This window comes from Bufo bufo, chromosome 7, assembly GCF_905171765.1.
Source record: "Bufo bufo chromosome 7, aBufBuf1.1, whole genome shotgun sequence".
NCBI classification, from domain to species: Eukaryota; Metazoa; Chordata; class Amphibia; order Anura; family Bufonidae; genus Bufo; species Bufo bufo.
In genome coordinates, this window is record NC_053395.1 from 226788761 (window position 1) to 226805706 (window position 16946).

At 49.2% G+C, this 16946-nt stretch overlaps 1 long non-coding RNA gene across 1 annotated transcript in view; it reads left to right on the forward strand.

Annotated features, from left to right (window-relative positions):
• The first annotated feature begins 11623 nt into the window (after positions 1 to 11623).
• The window catches only part of LOC121008199, a 42178-nt gene continuing 36855 nt past the window's right edge, over positions 11624 to 16946 (forward strand). Inside the window, exon 1 of the long non-coding RNA XR_005780528.1 lies at positions 11624 to 11669. This is a non-coding gene — a long non-coding RNA (uncharacterized LOC121008199). The remainder of the gene's footprint in view (positions 11670 to 16946) is intronic.

Below are 16946 nucleotides of genomic sequence, written 5' to 3' on the forward strand. Positions count from 1 at the left end.
ATCATATCAGCCACCACAGGAGAAGCCACCATTGAGTTACTTTGACCCCTGCACCCAGGAAGAGGAGAGAGGCCCCACAGCACATATTCTGGCATCATATCAGCCACCACAGGAGAAGCCACCATTGAGTTACTTTGACCCCTGCACCCAGGAAGAGGAGAGAGGCCCCACAGCACATATTCTGGCATCATACTAACCACCACAGGAGAAGCCACCATTGAGTTACTTTGACCCCTGCACCCAGGAAGAGGAGAGAGGCCCCACAGCACATATTCTGGCATCATATCAGCCACCACAGGAGAAGCCACCATTGAGTTACTTTGACCCCCGCACCCAGGAAGAGGAGAGAGGCACCACAGCACATATTCTGGCATCATATCAGCCACCACAGGAGAAGCCACCATTGAGTTACTTTGACCCCTGCACCCAGGAAGAGGAGAGAGGCCCCACAGCACATATTCTGGCATCATACTAACCACCACAGGAGAAGCCACCATTGAGTTACTTTGACCCCTGCACCCAGGAAGAGGAGAGAGGCCCCACAGCACATATTCTGGCATCATATCAGCCACCACAGGAGAAGCCACCATTGAGTTACTTTGACCCCCGCACCCAGGAAGAGGAGAGAGGCACCACAGCACATATTCTGGCATCATATCAGCCACCACAGGAGAAGCCACCATTGAGTTACTTTGACCCCCGCACCCAGGAAGAGGAGAGAGGCACCACAGCACATATTCTGGCATCATATCAGCCACCACAGGAGAAGCCACCATTGAGTTACTTTGACCCCCGCACCCAGGAAGAGGAGAGAGGCACCACAGCACATATTCTGGCATCATATCAGCCACCACAGGAGAAGCCACCATTGAGTTACTTTGACCCCTGCACCCAGGAAGAGGAGAGAGGCCCCACAGCACATATTCTGGCATCATACTAACCACCACAGGAGAAGCCACCATTGAGTTACTTTGACCCCTGCACCCAGGAAGAGGAGAGAGGCCCCACAGCACATATTCTGGCATCATATCAGCCACCACAGGAGAAGCCACCATTGAGTTACTTTGACCCCCGCACCCAGGAAGAGGAGAGAGGCACCACAGCACATATTCTGGCATCATATCAGCCACCACAGGAGAAGCCACCATTGAGTTACTTTGACCCCCGCACCCAGGAAGAGGAGAGAGGCACCACAGCACATATTCTGGCATCATATCACACACCACAGGAGAAGGCCTCTTTCAGTGATTTAGGCCTTTGGACCCAGACAGAGGAGAGAGGCACCACAGCACATATTCTGGCATCATATCAGCCACCACAGGAGAAGCCACCATTGAGTTACTTTGACCTCTGCACCCAGGAAGAGGAGAGAGGCCCCACAGCACATATTCTGGCATCATATCAGCCACCACAGGAGAAGCCACCATTGAGTTACTTTGACCCCTGCACCCAGGAAGAGGAGAGAGGCCCCACAGCACATATTCTGGCATCATATCAGCCACCACAGGAGAAGCCACCATTTAGTTACTTTGACCCCTTCACCCAAACAGAGGAGAGAGGTTCCACATCAGAGAATCAGGCATCATATCAACCACCACAGGAGTAGGCCACAATTTAGTTTATTTGACCCCTGCACCCAGGAAGAGGAGAGAGGCCCCACAGCACATATTCTGGCATCATATCACACACCACAGGAGAAGGCCTCTTTCAGTGATTTAGGCCTTTGGACCCAGACAGAGGAGAGAGGTCAGAGATTAGCTTCATATCCCCCAGCACAGCAGAAGACCGCTTTATTTGACTTAGGCCTCAGCACCCAGACAGAAGACAGAGGTAGCATGGCAGAGGTTATGGCTTCATGTCACCCGTTAGTTTAACCGGCCACTTTCATCTGGTTAGGCCCCGGCGCCCAGACAGAGAAGAGTTTCATTCAACTGTGGGTTTCATAAAATTTGTATCAAATAAAGAAGTGGCCCGTAGCACAACAAGACATGTTTTAGGCAGTTAATAAGGACTACTCTGCACAAGGGAGGGACAGGTCCTGTGGGATCCATGCCTGGTTCATCTTTATGAAGGTCAGCTTGTCCACGTTGGCTGTGGACAGGCGGCTGCGCTTGTCAGTAATGACGCCCCCTGCCGTGCTGAATACGCGTTCAGATAAAACGCTGGCCGCCGGGCAGGAAAGCACCTCCAAGGCATAACATGCTAACTCTGGCCACGTGGACAATTTTGAAACCCAGTAGTTGAATGGGGCCGAACCATCCGTCAGGATGTGGAGGGGTGTGCAGACATACTGTTCAACCATGTTAGTGAAATGCTGCCTCCTGCTAACACGTTCCGTATCAGGTGTCGGTGCAGATAGCTGTGGCGTGGAGACAAAACTTTTCCACATTTCTGCCATGCTAACCCTGCCCTCAGATGAGCTGGCCGTGACACAGCTGCGTTGGCGACCTCTTGCCACTCCTCTGCCTTCACCTTCCACCTGTTCCCCTGTGACATGTGGGAATGCTCTCAAGAGCGCCTCTATCAGCGTGCGCTTGTACTCGCGCATCTTACGGTCGCGCTCCAGTTCAGGAATTAAAGTGGGCACATTGTCTTTATACCGGGGATCCAGCAGGGTGGCCACCCAGTAGTCTGCACACGTTAAAACGTGGGCAACTCTGCTGTCGTTGCGCAGGCATTGGAGCATATATTCGCTCATGTGGGCCAGGCTACCCATGGGTAAGGACAAGCTGTCCTCTGTGGGAGGCGTATCGTCATCGTCCACCGTATCCCCCCAGCCACGCACCAGTGATGGGCCTGGGCTGCCACCCCGCTGTGAACTTGCGTCATCCTCGTCCCCCTCCACCTCCTCCTCCTCATCCTCCTCGTCCTCCAGTACAGTGCCTTGGCTGGCGACTTGTGAACCTGTCCTCTGCTGCTTAAACAAACCTCCCTCTGAGCCACTTCGAACAGACTGGCCCGAAAGTGTTAGAAACGAGCCCTCATCCTCCTCCTCCTCCTCCACCTGGGCCACCTCCTCTAACATCATTGCCCTAAGTGTTTTCTCAAGGAGACATAGAAGTGGTATTGTAACGCTGATAACAGTGTCATCGCCACTGGCCATGTTGGTGGAGTACTCGAAACAGCGCAGCAGGGCACACAGGTCTCGCATGGAGGCCCAATCATTGGTGGTGAAGTGGTGCTGTTCGGCAGTACGACTGACGCGAGCGTGCTGCAGCTGAAACTCCACTATGGCCTGCTGCTGCTCGCACAGTCTCTCCAGCATGTGCAAGGTGGAGTTCCACCGGGTGGGCACGTCGCATATGAGGCGGTGAGCGGGAAGGCCGAAGTTACGCTGTAGCGCAGACAGGCGAGCAGCGGCAGGATGTGAACGGCGGAAGCGCGCACAGACGGCCCGCACTTTATGCAGCAGCTCTGACATGTTGGGGTAGTGGTGAATGAACCTCTGCACCACCAAGTTCAGCACATGCGCCAGGCAAGGGATGTGCGTCAAACCGGCTAGTCCCAGAGCTGCCACGAGATTTCGCCCATTATCGCATACCACCAGGCCTGGCTTGAGGCCCACCGGCAGAAACCACTCGTCGGTCTGTTGTTCAATACCCCGCCACAACTCCTGTGCGGTGTGGGGCCTGTCCCCCAAACATATGAGTTTCAGAATGGCCTGCTGACGTTTACCCCGGGCTGTGCTGAAGTTGGTGGTGAAGGTGTGTGGCTGACCGGATGAGCTGGTGGAAGCAGTGGAGGAGGAAGCCGAGTAGGAGGAGGAGGCTACAGGAGGCAGAGAATGATGCCCTGCGATCCTAGGGGGCGGAAGGACGTGCGCCAAGGAACTGTCCGCCGGGGGCCCAGCCGCCACTACATTCATCCAGTGTGCAGTTAGTGAGATATAGCGTCCCTGGCCGTGCTTACTGGTCCACGTATCTGTGGTTAGGTGGACCTTGCCACAAATGGCGTTGCGCAGTGCACACTTGATTTTATCGGACACTTGCATGTGCAGGGAAGGCACGGCTGTCTTGGAGAAGTAGTGGCGGCTGGGAACCACATACTGCGGGACAGCCATGGCCATCAGCTGTTTGAAGCTGTCTGTGTCCACCAGCCGGAATGACAGCATTTCAAAGGCCAGCAGTTTAGAAATGCTGGCGTTCAGGCCAAGGGCTCGAGGGTGACTCGTGGGGAATTTGCGCTTCCTCTCTAAGGTTTGAGATATTGAGAGCTGAACGCTGCTGTGTGATATAGTGGAGACGCTAGTTGACGGTGGCGGTGGTGGTGGTGTCGGTGGCACATCCTCTGTTTGCTGCTCGGCAGGTGGCAACATTCCTCTCGAGGCGGAAGCCGAGGCAGCAGCGGTAGAGGGAGCAGGGGGAGCCTCAGCGAGTGCCTGGTTTTTAAGGTGTGTACCCCACTGCAGTTCATGCTTTGCATGTAGATGCCTGGTCATGCAGGTTGTGCTGAGGTTCAGAACGTTAATGCCTCGCCTCAGGCTCTGATGGCAGAGCGTGCAAGTCACTCGGGTCTTGTCGGTAGGACATTGTTTAAAGAAGTGCCATGCCAGGGAACTCTTTGAAGCTGCCTTTGTGGGGCTGGGTCCCTGTTGGCGATGTCCAGTAGCAGGCGAACTCTGGGGGCGGCGGCTCGTCTGCTTTGGCCCCCTGCTCCCTCTTTGGCTTCGCTGTTGTCTCGGTCTCACCACTACCTCTTCCTCTGAACTGTGAAAGTCATCGCCACGACCTTCAGTCCATGTGGGGTCTAAGACCTCATCGTCCTCTGCATCGTCTTCCACCCAGTCTCCCTCCCTGACCTCCTCCTGTTCAGTCTGCACACTGCAAAAAGACGCGGCAGTGGGCACCTGTGTTTCGTCATCATCAGAGAGTCGGTGACTCTGCTGTGGTGGTATTCCCATGTCCTCTTCATCTGGAGACATAAGTGGTTGTGCGTCAGTGCATGGTATGTCTTCCTCCACTGGGGAAGGGCTAGGTGGACGCCCCTGGGAAACCCTGGAAGCAGAGTCTTCAAACAGAAGAAGAGACTGCTGCATAACTTGTGGCTCAGACCGTTTCCCTGATATGCTTGGGGGTGATGTGACAGACTGATGGGCTTGGTTTTCAGGTGCCACCTGTGCGCTTTCCGCAGAAGACTGGGTGGAAGACCATGTGGTGAACGTGCTGGAAGCACTGTCGGCCACCCAATCGATTAATGCCTGTACCTGCTCAGGCCTTACCATCCTAAGAGCGGCATTGGGCCCCACGAGATATTGCGGTACATTCTGCCGGCTAGTTGAGGGAGTTCGTTCCCTACTGTGTGCGCCTGGGGCCGAACGGCCACGTCCTCTACCAGCAACAGAGGCTCCACGGACACCACCACGACCGCGTCCTCGTCCCTTAATAGTATTTTTCTTCATTGTTGCGATTCAACTCGCACCACAATGAAATATATTATTTTTTATAAGCAAAATCCCCTCACTGGAATACTTTCAGTCTTTTGACTGTATGGATTACAGATGGAATGACTGTTATATGTGAGTACCGCTTTCTTTGACAGATTCTAGTATGGGTACATATATGTTTTCCCAACCCCAGCACATTAGTTTGCTAATTCCAGATGTATGAAACGCAGGCCTAACTGTATCTAGTATATTGAACGCCAGATAAACTAACTTGGCCTTTTTTAAATAAAAAAAATTCCCTCACTGGAATACTTTCAGTCTTTTGACTGTATGGATTACAGATGGAATGACTGTTATATGTGAGTACCGCTTTCTTTGACAGATTCTAGTATGGGTACATATATGTTTTCCCAACCCCAGCACATTAGTTTGCTAATTCCAGATGTATGAAACGCAGGCCTAACTGTATCTAGTATATTGAACGCCAGATAAACTAACTTGGCCTTTTTTAAATAAATAAAAAATTCCCTCACTGGAATACTTTCAGTCTTTTCACTGTATGGATTACAGGTGGACTGGTATTAGTAGGGGTGACACAAGCACACCCAAGTCCCTGATGTAGGATTTCTATGGCACAGACCACTATTACAAGTGATTAATGGACGTTGGGAGAGATTGTGCTGCAGCACTAGTCCCAAGATGGCCGCCGCCTATCAGCCCAGTAACATGTGCCACAAAATGGTCTGCACAACCTTTAAAAAAAATAGCCTTGGACTGTGCTGCTAAATCGCTATTGGTCTGAATCCCAGGTGTAGATGTCTGACTTGTTTGGAGCTTTGGAATGCACACTGTGGCAGCTTCTGCTGCAGCACTACAAGTCGCAAAATGGCGGCCGGCGGTCAGCCCGGGTACATGTGGATGGAAAAATCACTCTGGCCACTCTAAAAATAGCCAATCCCTATCAAAAAAGCAGCTCAGCTGCAGTTGTTCAGATGAATCACAGGTGGAGGAGAGAAATTTGCTTCCAGTTATTCAATTATCCCTGCCTATTCTCGCCCTAGCATCAGCTGCGTCTATCCCTGTTCTATTCACATCGGGAGTGAGCACGTCCCGACGTGCGCACAAGCTTATAAAGAGGCTGAGTCACATGCTGCACTTGGCCAATCACAGCCTTGCCAATAGTAGGCATGGCTGCGATGGCATCTTAGGGCAAGTAGTATGATGCATGTTGATTGGCTGCTTTGCAGCCTTTCAAAATGCGCCAAAATACATGCCGAACAACGAACCCGAACCCACGAAAAAGTTCGGGTTCGGGTCCGTGTCACGAACACCCCAAAATTCGGTACGGACCCGAACTATGCTCGAACTGTTCGCTCAACACTATTTATAAGCTCAATGCCAGTCTGCTGCTTCAGGGGCCAACAAGATAAGCCCTTGTATTTGGCTTGGCCTCTACATCAGGGGTTATTCTGTCGCCCCCTGTAAAGCTCTGCTGTGACCCCATCTTCAGTATGCAGCCCGGTTTTTTGCACCAGTCCGTAAAAGAGATTTTAGAGATCAGGAGAGAGATAAAGACGGCCGACCGGAATAATATGAGGAATGCATAATGGGTTCATCATATGTTACCTTTGTTGCTGCAAGTTATAGAAGGAAACAAGTGGCGAGGAAGAGAAGACGGAGCTATTTATACCCTGCTTTTTATAGAAACTGCACAAACTATACTGGGCCAAGCTGCTCGGCTCTTATCTAAAGGACCACAAAGCTGTTAAAGGGGGTGTCTACTTTGGACAACCCTTCCCAGACACAGCTCTGTAATTATCCTGGTGGCTGTGCCTGGTATTGCGGCTTACTACAACTCCATACTACAACTGTAATAGTAGGCGCAGCTGCTGGTACTTAGCACAGAGGCGCCTAGCTAAAGATACTGTATGCTAACATGTCCTTTAAGGTCAAATTTGGTCCCATGAGCACCTCTTATCCCGTGTCTACAAGTGTCGGATTGTTGGAGGTCTGACCACTGGGCCTGTATACCCCCATTTAAATAGAGCGACGGTCTCCATCCAACTCTACTCTAGTGTTGGAGTCAGGGGCGTAGCTAGAAATGCATGGGCCCCATAGCAAAAAAAAATTATGGGCCCCCCCCCCCTCTGTGCCATCCACAGATCCCCCTCCCCTAAATAGTGCCATCCACAGATCCCCCTCCCCTAAATAGTGCCATCCACAGATCCCCCTCCCCTAAATAGTGCCATCAACAGATCCCCCTCCCCTAAATAGTGCCATACACAGATCCCCCCTCCCCTAAATAGTGCCATCCACAGATCCCCCCTCCCCTAAATAGTGCCATCCACAGATCCCCCCTCCCCTAAATAGTGCCATCCACAGATCCCCCCTCCCCTAAATAGTGCCATCCACAGATCCCCCCTCCCCTAAATAGTGCCATCCACAGATCCCCCCTCCCCTAAATAGTGCCATCCACAGATCCCCCTCCCCTAAATAGTGCCATCCACAGATCCCCCCTCCCCTAAATAGTGCCATCCACAGATCCCCCTCCCCTAAATAGTGCCATCAACAGATCCCCCTCCCCTAAATAGTGCCATACACAGATCCCCCCTCCCCTAAATAGTGCCATTCACAGATCCCCCCTCCCCTAAATAGTGCCATCCACAGATCCCCCCTCCCCTAAATAGTGCCATCCACAGATCCCCCCTCCCCTAAATAGTGCCATCCACAGATCCCCCTCCCCTAAATAGTGCCATCCACAGATCCCCCTCCCCTAAATAGTGCCATCCACAGATCCCCCTCCCCTAAATAGTGCCATCCACAGATCCCCCTCCCCTAAATAGTGCCATCCACAGATCCCCCTCCCCTAAATAGTGCCATTCACAGATCCCCCCTCCCCTAAATAGTGCCATCCACAGATCCCCCCTCCCCTAAATAGTGCCATCCACAGATCCCCCCTCCCCTAAATAGTGCCATCCACAGATCCCCCTCCCCTAAATAGTGCCATACACAGATCCCCCTCCCCTAAATAGTGCCATCAACAGATCACCCCTCCCCTAAATAGTGCCATCCACAGATCCCCCTCCCCTAAACAGTGCCATACACAGATCCACCCTCCCCTAAATAGTGCCATCCACAGATCCCCCCTCCCCTAAATAGTGCCATCCACAGATCCCCCTCCCCTAAATAGTGCCATACACAGATCCCCCTCCCCTAAATAGTGCCATACACAGATCCCCCTCCCCTGAACAGTGCCATCCACAGTATCAAGTGCCTCCCCCCCCCCCCCCCCATGTGCCAGTATCAGGTGCCAAACCCCGTCACCCCCCCCCCCCAGGTGCCAGTATCAGGTCAGGTGCCAACCCCCCTCCCCCCATGTGCCAGTATCAAGTGCCCCCCCCCCCCCCCCCGCTCCCCCCTCCCCCCTCCCCCCATGGCAGTAACAGTCGGGTATTAAAAAAAAAAAAAATAAACACTTCTACTTACCTCCATGTCAGCGATGCGATGCAGCCTCTTCCTGTGTCCCTCCCTGTATGTCCATATATGGAGTCACTGCTTGTATTTCAGAAAAGGTTTCTGCTGGGATTCGAACCCACGACCTTCTGTATCAGAGGCAGAGCACCTACCCTCAAGACCATAACAGCTGCCTTGCTGCTGACTGAAAAATTATGAGACTTCTACTGTTATAGCTGGCTAAGTGTACATCTATACACATAGCTGCTCATATATAGAGATATAGCAGAGCTGAGTGTGCTGGGATAGCTGTCATATAGAGATATAGCAGTGCTGGGTGTGTTGGGGCAGCTGTCATGTGTATAGATGTACACTTAGCCAGCTATAACAGTAGAAGTGTCAAATTTTTTCAGTCAGTTGCAATGCCTTCTTTATGGCTGTGAGGGTTAATGCTTTGCCTCTGATACACTGATACATTGGAGGTTGTGGGTTCGAATCCCAGACACATCAGGAGACTTTAGTATATACAGTAAGATTAGAGCACATTAGCGAGGGAACATTAAGACCGCTGCTGTGAAGGGGCCCTGAACAGTAAGACATCGATATTTAACTAACTTGAAAATAAACTGTCGGGCCCCGAAGCAGGTGCTTCCCCGGTAGTTACGCCACCTCCTGGCTGCCTGTGTGTAGTGTCTGTGTGTGTTAATAAAAATAAAAAAATAAAAAAAAATTGAATGCGGTCGGACGGGCCCCCTAGTGGCGTAGGGCCCCATAGCCACTGCTATGGTTGCTATGGCGATCCCTACGCCACTGGTTGGAGTCAAGCACAGGGCCCTGTGCTGTCTCTGGCAGACTATAGTTGATTGGAGCTGCCACGGACATGTACAATCACTACTTCAGTCCAATGGGGGTAAATGGAACCCCTGGTTTTGGGGGAGGTGAGGTTCTAGCAGTTTTACCACACCACTGATCAGACACCTACAGGGAGTGCAGAATTATTAGGCAAGTTGTATTTTTGAGGATTAATTTTATTATTGAACAACAACCATGTTCTCAATGAACCCAAAAAACTCATTAATATCAAAGCTGAATATTTTTGGAAGTAGTTTTTAGTTTGTTTTTAGTTTTAGCTATTTTAGGGGGATATCTGTGTGTGCAGGTGACTATTACTGTGCATAATTATTAGGCAACTTAACAAAAAACAAATATATACCCATTTCAATTATTTATTTTTACCAGTGAAACCAATATAACATCTCAACATTCACAAATATACATTTCTGACATTCAAAAACAAAACAAAAACAAATCAGTGACCAATATAGCCACCTTTCTTTGCAAGGACACTCAAAAGCCTGCCATCCATGGATTCTGTCAGTGTTTTGATCTGTTCACCATCAACATTGCGTGCAGCAGCAACCACAGCCTCCCAGACACTGTTCAGAGAGGTGTACTGTTTTCCCTCCTTGTAAATCTCACATTTGATGATGGACCACGCGTTCTCAATGGGGTTCAGATCAGGTGAACAAGGAGGCCATGTCATTAGATTTTCTTCTTTTATACCCTTTCTTGCCAGCCACGCTGTGGAGTACTTGGACGCGTGTGATGGAGCATTGTCCTGCATGAAAATCATGTTTTTCTTGAAGGATGCAGACTTCTTCCTGTACCACTGCTTGAAGAAGGTGTCTTCCAGAAACTGGCAGTAGGACTGGGAGTTGAGCTTGACTCCATCCTCAACCCGAAAAGGCCCCACAAGCTCATCTTTGATGATACCAGCCCAAACCAGTACTCCACCTCCACCTTGCTGGCGTCTGAGTCGGACTGGAGCTCTCTGCCCTTTACCAATCCAGCCACGGGCCCATCCATCTGGCCCATCAAGACTCACTCTCATTTCATCAGTCCATAAAACCTTAGAAAAATCAGTCTTGAGATATTTCTTGGCCCAGTCTTGACGTTTCAGCTTGTGTGTCTTGTTTAGTGGTGGTCGTCTTTCAGCCTTTCTTACCTTGGCCATGTCTCTGAGTATTGCACACCTTGTGCTTTTGGGCACTCCAGTGATGTTGCAGCTCTGAAATATGGCCAAACTGGTGGCAAGTGGCATCTTGGCAGCTGCACGCTTGACTTTTCTCAGTTCATGGGCAGTTATTTTGCGCCTTGGTTTTTTCACACGCTTCTTGCGACCCTGTTGACTATTTTGAATAAAACGCTTGATTGTTCGATGATCACGCTTCAGAAGCTTTGCAATTTTAAGAGTGCTGCATCCCTCTGCAAGATATCTCACTATTTTTGACTTTTCTGAGCCTGTCAAGTCCTTCTTTTGACCCATTTTGCCAAAGGAAAGGAAGTTGCGTAATAATTATGCACACCTAATATAGGGTGTTGATGTCATTAGACCACACCCCTTCTCATTACAGAGATGCACATCACCTAATATGCTTAATTGGTAGTAGGCTTTCGAGCCTATACATCTTGGAGTAAGACAACATGCATAAAGAGGATGATGTGGTCAAAATACTCATTTGCCTAATAATTCTGCACGCAGTGTATCCCCTAAAGACATTCCCTATGGATAGGGTATAAACAGTGTTCTTGGGATAGGGGGGACCCTATAAGGGGTTAAAATAAAACTGTTCTGGTTTCTAATGAGCCAAACTCATTACACAGAAGCCCTGATCTAAAAGCACCTTGTTCTGGTGACAAGTCCCCTTTAAGAGGCAAGTCAAAACTGGTGGTAAAAATATTTAAAAATTGCAACATAGAACATGTTTTGTTTATTTTTCATTCTGAAATAAGTTACAATGTTGCCATCACGTATTTCTCTTGAAGATATATGGTAAGTTTGTCGTGTAGCCGTCACCTCTGACAAGTAAATGTTCTGCATTTTGTGTAACAACTTGATCTGGGACCCTTGAAGCTCGTGAAACCTCCAGCGTGCGGCTGTGCCAAACAGATTTGCTGATCTATAATTTGCTGGTTGTGTAATAAACTCTCTGGCAGACGGTCCTGGAATGACATGAAAGGGAATACTGCAGCCGAACTGATGTCTTCAATTCGCAATTCATTGTCGGTCAGCTGCAGATCGCCTCTTACCTTTATATCGGGAGCATATTGAGTATGAACGTGTAATAATTCATCGTCTGCATATCTAGGATCTGAGCCCCATGAGGTTTTCATCTTTTAATGATTTGGAATATTGCTTTTTTCTCTGTTTGCTTTATTTTATTTTTTGAAGATTACATTTTTTGTGTAAAATGCTGTTTATCACAATATGAATAGAATTTTACTTATTGTTCCTTAATCCATTGACCATTTTGAGTGTGTTGCATAGGGTGACATGGTGCATGGTGGTTATGGAAAGAGAAATAATTAAAGCAGGTCACTTACTTGGGGTTCGTCTGCACACAGAAAAGTTGTGTGCGTGCGACTTGTCTGCAACTTGCTATCACGCGTCTGTTTTAGAGCTAGGATCTGTGGGAATACAGCCAAGAGGCGACCATGTGGCAGGTGAGTCACATTTCGCTAATAACTTAGATTGAAGACAAAGGAGTAAAAGTTTCGCGTGACATGTGACTTGTGACATAAAATCCAGCATTTTGGATGGATTTTATGTGACTGTTGCATCACAGTCGCAGCATGCCGCGTTTCACCCTGTGACACACATTATATGAAATGTTGCGTGACACATTTCGCCGTGCAGCCCTGGAAGACTTTTTTTTCACTATATAAATTTTTGGACTAAATGATGGAAATATAGTTCCTCTCCAACCCCACTATATTCTTATTGCTAGATACTGTTTCAGTAAACCATCAATATGAGATTGGCTGCGTTCTGACTCCCCGAATCCCGGCTGTTCAGCTGCACAAAGAGAGCGCTTAAAGGGGTTATCCAACCCCTATAATGACCCCCCCCCCCCCCAATGTCTGGGCACCTCATATAGGTTATACTTACTCCCCGTCGCTTGGATCAAAACATCCAGAGATTGGGGGCGGGGGGCAGCCAATAGCTGGCCACGACGGGGATGAGCCTCCCTAGGGTCACCTGCGATGCTAGGGAGATGCAGCGGCGGCTGTGCGGGGATCAGGAGCGACCCAGGATCAGGAGCGACGCAGGATCAGGAGCGACGCAGGATCAGGAGCGACGCAGGTCAGGAGCGGGGCCTTTATTGCAGTTCCCTAATCCCTGCACAATCAGTGGCCTGGTGCTATGTAGGAGAAAACTGTGAATAGAAGGAAGCCTTCAGCTAGCAATCTGACTCCTTTATTCTCATGGTGGGTGGGGGTCTTGGCAATCAGAGGGTAATGGCATATTCTAAAGATGTCATCAATTTCAATGGTGGAAATCCCCAGGTAAAGAAATCAGGTCTCTTCCAAAAGGAGAAAACACTGTCTCTCTAGAGCTCCTATAGAAGAACACCCTGGAAGTCTACATTTGAGTGCGGCAGCAAAGTGCATACGACTAAAGCCTTGCCATCTATGTCCATGTCCGCAAGAAACAGAGATACAACGAACGCAGCTTTTTCTAGAAGTTCATCAGTTTAATGCAGACAAATCTCTTATTTGCACAGACACTTATGTGAAGAGGTCAATTCTTTAAAGTGTGAATATTCCATATAAATCATAATATTAATACAGTTTCTTGGTTTGTATTTGCCGCACAGAAGGATCCTCCTTCCCGCACAGAATTTTCCTTCCAGACGCTCTGACTTCTCTTTTGTCCTAGGAGTCCATTCATAATACAGTGGAATAGAAGATGCTTATGGAGGACATGCAAGACAGGTTTCTCCATTCTCAACAGAGACTTAATCTCGACTTTTTCTAAAGGCGTACGGTAGGATTTCACGGAACGCTTGCTTTTCTGCTCAAAGAAAACACAAACTCTGAACCAAGATTTCTACTAGGATTTTTTATTTTTTTTAAAAACCCATTGATGAAAGAAAGAAAAAAATCCCTCATATAACGCAGCCCAATATTGAGTCCCAGATCCAGCAGGTCCATGATTACGGAACCTATCCCGCTGCCCCCTGCCTACAAGTCTGAGTCCTGAAGAACGAGAACTGTGGGGAAAGTAATAGAGGATTATTAGTCTGCGTAGGGAGGTGAAGTAAGGCTGGTTCTATGGTGGGCACCATTGTATATGGGGGCACCGAATACCGTATCTACCAATACTATTCATTTAGCCGCAGTGTCGTGCTCCCTGGCAAGGTGCTTTGGGCAGTTTAGTACGAGCTATGCATCTTAGGGTTGAGCGAATCAAACGCCACGAGGTGGAATTCAATCCGAATTTCTGTGAAAATTCGATTTAATGCAAAGCCGAATTTCCTTGTGCTTTGTGGTAGTGAATCGATTTTCTCTGAATGGCGGTAAAAAATAAACAAAACATACTTTACCCCACCCATTTGAACGAAAAGAGCCGGCCGCCATCTTTATTCAAGGTTTCGCATGAAATCCAGTTGTGACATCACCACACCGGCCGACATGATGACGCCATTGTGGACCGCGCAAGATTTCACACTAGATCTTCAATCAAGATGGGGGCGGCCGGCTCTTGGCGATCAATTGGAGGAGGTAAGACTGATTTTATAATGTAATTTTTTTTTACACTGTATTATTGCTGTCAGATGCCGCGATCAGCTATGAACGCGGCATCTGAGGGTTACAATGATGGAGGTGGCGCAATCGCCGTTCCCTGTCATTGCACCCACTACTTGTGACGAAGTAATTCATCATGAAAAAAAAAAAAAGTGAAAGATTTGGGGAACCAGCCTAATCAAATTTTCACGCAATACTTCACTCATAACTAATGCACATTGACGGAGTACTATATGCAGGAACTAATGGGGCTTGTATGACTCTGGGTGCTATGTGCGCCATGTACCCTGGCAGTGTATGGTACTAACTGCGCACTCTGCACCATTGTGGCTCTGTGTGCAGTAAATTGCTGCTGTATGACAGACTTCAGCCACTGTATGCAGGGTAATGTGTGCACTATTTATCTGGAACTGCAGGTCGACAGCAGCTCCACTGTCTGAATTAAAGGGCCCCACGCCACATAATTGTGAATCTAGGTAAAGTTGGCAAATTATTCATCTTGGCCAAAGTTCATATAATGTGCATTGTCTGGCATCCGATCTAGATACAGTCTGTATCCCGAACAGGACTAGACCTAGATTTTATTGCTTAGCATCAGACCATGTGACACAAAGGTGACCACCATCTGGGTGCTAAGAAGACTTCAGAGAAAGCTTCTACATTGTGTTATGCTTTGTAGAGGACCTATGTGGACAGAGCATGAAAGAGGGATTCTCTTAGTGGTGCTCTCTAAATCCCTGTGTCATGCTCCTCCCCCTCAGAAGCTGCACAATAGAATGTATCAGTGTCGACTGAAGTATTCCTTTAAGTGCAATGTGATGGTTATCCTTCTAGGTGGCGCTGTAAACATTCCTTTGCCAAAAGCAGTCTGGGTTCACACTTTTTTTTTGTGAATAGGAAAACTTATTGAAAATTTTTGAATTAATCTGTTGCTCAACTCACCCGGTTCCAGCACCACGGCTGTGGCTCCCGCTTAGAAAATGGTTGCGTCCTTCTCTCCTGCTTCAGTTCCCATGCTTCACTATGGCCTTGCTGATTCAGGCCATGGCACTGATGCTCTAGATTAGGAATCAGCAATTCCGGCACTCCAGTTGTGGTCAAACTAGGACTCCCAGCATGCACACTTGCTTCTCAAAACTTTCAGCGATCTGAATGGAGCATGCTGGGAGTTGTAGTTTCAGCTGATCCCTGCTCTAGATCACACAGAATCAGCTACCTAAGGTGACTGGCACCCAAAGATGATAGACTGGAGGCCTCTTTGAAGAAGAATTACCCCACCAGTGTCACGCTTCAGTGTGGGAGGGAAACCCACTGCGAATGTAGGAGGGAAAAGCGGTGAGGAGAAAAGGCCTGGAAACTAGGTGTCTCACACACACAGGGGGTGGTGTAGTGACCACTGAACTCCACCCTCACCCCTTTCCCTGCCTACTTGCCTCGCAAGTCCTAGCGACAAGGGACAACTGGTTGACAAACCCTTGGATAGCATAGTGCAGGGAAGACAAACAACATAAGTAACAGGAAAGTCAAACAAGCCGCGTCGTTAACCAAGAGAGCAGAAAGGTACCGGAGGAGCATGCAGAGAATCGTCAGGACAAGTCGAAGTCAAAACCAGGAGGGAACGCCAAGACCAAAGGATGAGACGGACGGGAAATCGGAAGCCAAGCAGGAACAACAAACCAGGTGATTATCTCGCAGGAAGGACCTCAATAACAGGCAATCTGTGGCCAGCAGATTGCCTGTTTAAATATGGCGCTGGTGGAGTCATGTGAGGTGGCCAGCATCACATGACTCCTGAGTTCTAATGCGGCCGAGTGCAGAGTGAGCTGATCGGCGCTCAGCCCTATTGTGGTTACCATGGGAGCGCGCCCCGGCCATCACCGCTTCCGCTCAGAGCGCATCGTGACACTAGGGAAAGGAGCAGGTCACTTCCTAGAGAAACCCTAATCAAAGTCCTGACTGACTGCAAGTATGAACTGACCCCAGAGGTGGGTAAGTTCATACACAGAAACCTAAAGTCCTAACTCACCCTGTAGGACCTTGGAATTAATGTCAGGACACGAGACAATCTGTTCCTCCAAAAGGTAGGACGAACAGGAGTCTCCCTCAGGCCTAAACACAAATAACAGGGAAAAGGGCTACACAAGAAACCCCAAACAATAAACTAATGGGGAAGAAGACACTTAAAGGGGTTGTCCAGGTTCAGAGCTGAACCCGGACATATCCCCATTTTCACCCCGGCAGCCCCCCTGACTTGAGCATCGGAGCAGTTCATGCTCCAATGCTCTGCTTTGTCCTGCGCTAAATAGGAGTTCCAGTGACGTACCAGGCTCTCCATGGGGCTGCCAGGAAGCCCGGTAATGTCACTGGCACTGATTGGCAGGCTTTAGCGCTGCCCTAGCCTGTAAAACAGCTAGGGCAGTGCTAAAGCACGCCTATCAGAGCCGGTGACGTCACTGAACACACTTCCGCCCGGCAGTGTGTTATTGTAAGCAAAAGAACCCTTGCCCTGTGCGATCTAGTG